This window comes from Tupaia chinensis, unplaced genomic scaffold (assembly GCF_000334495.1).
Source record: "Tupaia chinensis unplaced genomic scaffold, TupChi_1.0 Scaffold143996_1, whole genome shotgun sequence".
NCBI classification, from domain to species: domain Eukaryota; kingdom Metazoa; phylum Chordata; class Mammalia; order Scandentia; family Tupaiidae; genus Tupaia; species Tupaia belangeri.
Genome location: NW_006203847.1, coordinates 1,199,072 through 1,206,471, shown reverse-complemented (window position 1 = coordinate 1,206,471; position 7,400 = coordinate 1,199,072).

Genomic DNA, 7,400 nt, shown 5'->3' with positions numbered 1-7,400 from the left:
CTTCATTACATTATTTATTCTTTCTTTCTCTCCTTTTTAAAAACCTGCTCTTTATTCTTGGGTTTTACTTTAGTGTATTTCAATTTCTGTTTGTATAGTTACCATGGTAGAACTCTTTACTGGTCTATTTTGAGATTGAGCTATGTTTGGGATAGAAAGCAATCTCAATCGACATTAAGCCATTCAGTTGGTTCCTCTTGAATATACTTCTTTCTGTTTTCTCTACTTCTTGTCTCTAGAAGCAGGCAGACTGGACTTCTTTCAGACCTGTAGTTCCTAGGCCTTTAGTACAACTATCAATAGTTTCATAAAAGAGATACTCACAGAAATGTTTTTGAGTCCTGGTGCAAATGACATTTTTTTTTCTTTAAAGGCAAACTGTGCCATTACTTTATCTATTGCATGCTTTGCAAAATTTTATTACATTAAAAAATCACACAAAATATAAAATAATGAATTCCACTGCAACCCTCGTGCTTATTTTTCTGGGAGGGAGGATCTCAACAGTAGGGTTTTCATCTGTCTGTGTTTTTCTTTTTTCATGCATTTTGCCCATCTCCTTTTCTGTTTTCAAAGTATACATACATAAGTAATTGGCTTTAATTTCCAGAGGGCATCTTTGCTCCTGAGGAGAGAGAGAGAGAGAACCCACAGTGAGGTGTCCTCATCCCACAATCCCCTTTCCTCTATCACTCCATCCCATCAGAAGTTTGGGCTCAAGTACATATGCACCTGGCTTGTGTTTTAAGCAGAGTGAGCCATGTGAGATACAGCTCCCAATGTACAGTACTTAATCACTGTGCTATGGAGTCAGCTTGCCACACAATTTTTGCATATGCAATTTGAGCTGAAGAATTTAGTGTGAATTTTTTTGAGAGAGTTTTTTTTTTTTTCCCTATAGGGCACATGCACTCACTGGAGAGACAGAGAGACAGAAAGCTAGAAATCACCCCTCCCTGGGGGAGATGGCCACACCGCAATCCATTCTCCTCTATTCTCCTCTCAGGATTTTGGGCACACATGCATATGTGCCCATTATGAGTTTTATGCCACCAGGTCTGGGACTCGAACCACAGATGACTATGTGCATCCGGTAACACAATCAAATGCCATTTGGTCCCAGTGTTGATTTTTTTTAAAGAATCATTTGTTTAATTTTATTTATTTGCTCATTTATTTTAATTTGACCAGAGACAGACACAAAAAGAGAGAGGAAAAATGAGAAAGCAAGCCACGAGGTCTGGGACTCAAACCATGGTCGGCTATGTGGGAATGTCCAGTGCCTTAACCACCATGCCACCTGCTGATCCCACCAGTGTTGATTTTTAATAAGTAGCTTAGACATCTGCCATCCGTCCTCCCTAAGTATACAAAGGTTTGGGTTTTCAGAGGTCGGTTTTACCCCAGTACACATCCAAAATACTAAAGGAAAACTAAACCATTCTATACCTTCTCCCAGAATGGTTACAGAAGTTTATAAACACAGAACTTTTAAAGAGGGAATTAAAATCACGAACAAAAGAAGAACATGCCTAAACTGGAGTGCTAGATACTTGCTATGGTTGAGAACAAATTTTATAACCTTCTCAACCTACATAATTGTTATCACTAAGGTAGTACTTATCATTGCTAGGCACTGGTCTAGGCACTTTATGCATATTAACTTAATTACTGCAAAGTCTTTATTAAAATAATTAGGCTATTCAGTGCTATGGTGGTTAAGAGGACTGGATTCTAAATAACCTACTGAGTGGTTTGAGTACCCAGGAACTTAAAAAATATGTTGGACATGTGTGCATGCAAGGCCCTGATCTCAAGATGAGAATGAGGAGAAGGGAGTGCAGTATGACCATGCCCCCTGGAGAAGATGTCTTCTCACTTTCTCTCTGTCTCTCTATTGCTTTCTCACTCTGTATCTCTCGGGCAAGCACATGCACTCTATCACAAAAATTAAAATAAAAATTCTATTTTACAGATAAGAACATTAAATAAGGGAGAAGTTTAAAAATTTAACTAATCTTACATAAATCATAAGTGTTGGGGCTGGATTTTTTCTTCCCCATAGAGCCTGTGCACCCACCAAAGAGAAACAGAGAGAGACAGATAAGGAAAGTGAGAAATCAGCCCCCTCAGGAGGGTGGCTTTGCGTCAAACCCTTCTCCCCCATTCTCATCTAGGGAATTTTGGCCATTCATGCACACATGCCCAGCGTGATTTTCAAGTTGCCAGATCCAGAACTTGAACTGCTATTGACCCTATGGGATTCTAGCACCTTAACCACTACGCCACTTGCTGGTCCCATAAAGCTGGATTTTTCCACAGTCAGTCTAGCTTCAGAATTAGTTCACCTAACTTCTATACTATAATGAAATTGTGATTATTTAATAAAATAGTCAAAGTATCAAATTTCATAAAAATATTTCTTATAAACTACCTCAGTTGAAACCAGAGACTATTAACAAGAACCTCTATGCTGTCCAACCTCAAGGAAACCACTCAGACTGCCTTTGGTAAGAATAGTTGCTCTTTTACAATGTGTTTGGCCATTTTTTTTTTTCAGGTACGTGGAGACTACATATGCCACACACATTTCTTTCTGAAACCAGAACAGCTAGTTTAAAAATTAGGTCTGTCAGTGACTTTTGTAAATTTTTTGCATTTGTTGCATCAAATTGTGACTATATTTGATGTGATTCATAGTGTACTGTTTTCCCCAAGAAGACTCTTCACGTGACCCAGAGAAGAACCCATGTTATGACCATTGAGGATAATGTTTCATTTACCATGTTGGCTTTATGGGTGTTAAGAATTCGAATTTTAGGGTCACATAGATCTGGGATCAAGTCCTGATTTTATAACGAACTAGCTTTGTGACCTGGGACAAGTTGCTGAATCTGAATTCAATCATCTGTAAGTGGGAATATAGAAGATAATTCACAGGGAAGCTGGTGGCATGCTGGTTAACATGGCTGGCTGAGCAGTCTGAGTTCTGCACCCAAAGGAGTGAAAGAAGTCACCAGATGCATGTGCATGCATTCACAAAACCCCAAGAGGAGAATGGAGGAGAGGGAATTGCACTATGACCATCTTTTTTGGGGGTGGGGGGTGCTTGCTCAATTTCCCTCTCTCTCTGTCTCTTACCAGGTAAGAACACACTCCTGATAGCATTTTTTTTAAAGATGGGTAATTATTTAGATAATGTATTTAAAGTCCTTAGCATAGTTCTAGGTATACAGTAAGTGCTCAGTGAGAACTAGAAAATTATACTCTGGAAATTCTTCTGGAACTTGCTTTTCTAACTCTATACTTTGTTTTCTCAGTTAATCTTGCATACACGTATGAATAGTTCATTCATTTTCACAATTTTTAATAGTGTAGTATTCCAACGTCTAACCATGCATCAGTTATTTATTCATTTGTAGTTTTTTGCTACACTAAAAATACTGTAATTATGCATGGACGTTTGGGCAGCAAATTACTTCTTAATGCATTTTTAAGCATTAAAGTATTATTTTAATTGTTTAAAATTTGTAGTATAGCAAATCCAATAGACATTACCTAGATTTACATTATAGATTTCATAAGCTAATATTTATAGACAGATATTTTCAAGAGCACAGACAGCTTTGCTCAGATAAAGTGATGCATTAGGAAATACTTTTTCATCTGTAAAAGGCAGTAGAAATGCAATTTATCATAATCCTATAGAAGAACCACTGTTTAATAATAAAAAAGCATTTGATAGACATCATGATTTTTTAAAAAGTAATTATTCCTCCAAAATGAATATTTGCAACACAAATGTCCCAAGTATCCCCTTAAGTTAGTCCCCCACTACATGCATGCAAGTTGTGGATTTTTCCCCTATGGTTTTCTGTTTGCTTTGCTTTTTTCTTTCCTTTATATAAACATTTTTTTTTTTTTGAGTAAAACGTGTGTTACCAAGGTGTCAGTCTCTATGACAGCTGCAATGGGGATGTAATTTCCTATAGCCATTTTTCTCTCTGGGGTGTAATTTACACTATAATATTCACTGCATGCTCCAACTCCAGTTCTGGTTGCAGAATTAATGCCTCAGATCCTCTAATCATTGCTGGTCCCTTTTTCTCTTGGCCCAAATCTTCCACAGCTGCCTCATCAGCCCCATCTGTTGGAAAATATGGGCCTCATTGAATAAAAGTCTTTTTTAGTTGAGAGAAACTGTGTGGTGCTGAGTCAACATCTCATGATTCATCCACTTACTTTCCTTCATGAAGCTTTCCAGAAATTCTGCATTTCTTCCTTCTGTCTCTGCTCTCCCAAATTAACTTTACAACGAGTAGATAAATTGCTTATATTTAAGCAATTTTTGAAATCAAATAGAAGGAAATAAAACCTTCCTGGTTCTAAAAGTCTCTCTATGGCTTTTATTTTTTCCTTTTTAAAATACTATTTCCTCAAAGCAAAAGCTAAAGTTAAAATTTTCTAGGAAAAACAATCATGTTAGCTACAGAAAAACATTACCAGTTTTTGCATTACACCTTTAACCATATGTCAAAAAAGCATCATACTTTAAAAAAGTTTAGTGGCACATCAGCTAATAGTGTACAGAAGATTATGATTTAATTCTTATTTGTTTATATTTTTGCTGTAAGGCATGCACACTCTCTGGAGAGATACAAAGAAATAGAGAGCAAAGGAAAGTGAGAAATCAGTACCCAGGGAGGATGGCCATGCCATAATCCCTTCTCCTCCATTCTCTTGGGATTTTGGTGACACATGCACATACGCCCATGAGTTTTTCAAGTTGCTACGTGTAGAACTTGAACCACAGCGTCAGCCATGTGGGATCAAGTGCTTTAACCACCTTGCCACCTACTAGTCTTGTAAAAATGAATTTTAATAAAAAATTAATTGGAGTTTGTTCTTGGGTATGTTCACTATTTATTCTCTTCTTCTTTTTTATTTTTTAATTACATTGCCACAAGGTGTGTGAACTTGCAGGAGAGAGACAGAGACTGTCTCCTTTCTCCTTTCTCCTCCTGAGATTTTGGACATGTACTCACACATGCCCAGTATGCTTTTCAAACCACCAGGTCTGGGACTGGAAGCATGATCAGTTGTGTGGGAGTCTAGTACCTCAACTGTCAGGTCACCTGCTGGATCCCATTTAATTTCTTCTTTTTTATTTTTTTTTTTGGAGAGGTTTTTTCACTATAGGACACATGCGCTCTCCAGACAGACAGAGACATGGAGACAGAAAGCGAGAAATCACCCCCCAGGGGGGATGGTCACGCCGCAATCCCTTCTCCTCCATTCTCCTCTCGGGATCTTGGGTACGCACACACATATGCCCAGTGTGAGTTTTAAGCCACCGGGTCCGGGACGCGAACCGTGGTCAACTACGTGGGAGTCCAGGGACATAGCCATTACGTTAACTGGGGGTTCCCTACTTTCTTCTTTTTTTAATGAATTATTTTATTTAACTTTATTTATTTAATTTATTTATTTTAATTTGACCAGAAAAAGACAGAGCAAGAAAGAGAGAGAGAAGGGGAAAGTGAGAATGCAAGCCCTCAGGTCTGGAATTAGACTCATGATTGACCATGTGGGAGTCCAGCATCCTTAACCACCATGCCACCTACTGGCCTTGTCCATTTACTCTCTTCTAATATATGTATTTTTTACCATCACAACTATTCTTTTATATACTAATTAAACTACACCTCACAAGTTAATATTTAATGATTCAAATGTTATTCATTTCATATGAATATGATCAAGTGCTTTTTTGAGAATTAAATTCACCAGTTAAACTGCTAAAACATATGCAAAGAGCCTTAGTCATTGATTACAATAAACATCATTTATTTTTACATTGTTTAGGTACTATATGTGCATCATTGAATGATTGTGTAATTCTTACATTCTATAGCCGTATATTCAGTTGAAACTAGACCCTCAAATCCCAATCTGGTCCTTTTAAAATATGCATTCTTAACTTTCCTTTTATGTGCACACCATTCTTTGTTTCCCAGCCTTAGTCATTGATTACAATAAACATCATTTATTTTTACATTGTTTAGGTACTATATGTGCATCATTGAATGATTGTGTAATTCTTACATTCTATAGCCGTATATTCAGTTGAAACTAGACCCTCAAATCCCAATCTGGTCCTTTTAAAATATGCATTCTTAACTTTCCTTTTATGTGCACACCATTCTTTGTTTCCCACTTATACTCCTTCTACTTTATCCTCCATTATTAAATATTACTTTTTCACAAAAGACACACAGGCTAACAGATATATCTAAAATAAACAACATCACTAATAGTTAGGGAGATGCAAATCAAAACTGCCATGAGATAGCACCTCATTTTAGTTAATATGGTTATTTTTTCAAATAAATGAAAGATTACAAGTTTTGGTGAGAGTGTAGATAATAGAGAACCCTTGTATGCTATTGATGAGAATGTAAATATATGTAGCTATTATAGAAAATTATATGAAGATTCGTCAAAGAACTACAAAAAAAAGATATATAGTTGTGATCTGGCAATCCTACTTCTGGGCATATAGTCAAATGATTTAAAATCAGATGTTGAAGAGATATGTGTACTCCCATGTTCATTACAGCATTCACAATAATCAAGTTATAGAAGTAGCCCAAGTATCCAACAATGGATAAATAGACAGAGAAAATATGATACACATACACACACACACACACACACACACACACACACACACTATTCAGCCTTAAAAAAGAAAATTCTGTCATTTGTGACAACATGGATAAATAAGCAAGAGGGCACTATGCTAAGCAAAATAAGCCAGGCACAGAAAGACAAATATAACACATGGAATCCAAAACAGCTGAAGTAAACTTGGAAGCAGAGAGTACAATGGTGGTAACCAGTGGCTGGCAGGGGTGGGAATGAGAAGATGTTGGACAAAGGGTATAAAATTTCGGTTACACAGAAGTAAATTTTAAATATTTGAGATGATGGATACGTTAATTACATTAATTCAATCATTCCACATTGTATGTATGTGTGTGTGTGTGTGTGTATAACAACATCATTTGTACATGTAAACATTTATAATTATAATTTGTCGATATGCAATAATTTCTAAAAACTATTCAGCAAAAGTTCATTTTTTTAAGAGAGTTTTTTGCTATAGGGTGTGTGTGCTCACTGGAGACATAGAGAGACAGAGATACAAAACAAGAAGTAACTCCCCAGGGAGGAGGAGGTCGTGCTGCTATCCCTTCTCCTATATTCTCCTTTCAGGATTTTGGGCACAGAAGCACACACACACTCAGTGTGCTTCAAGCCACTGGGTCCAGGACTCAAACCACGGACGGTTGGTCATGTTGGTGTCCAGTGCCATAACCACTACACCACCTGCTGAA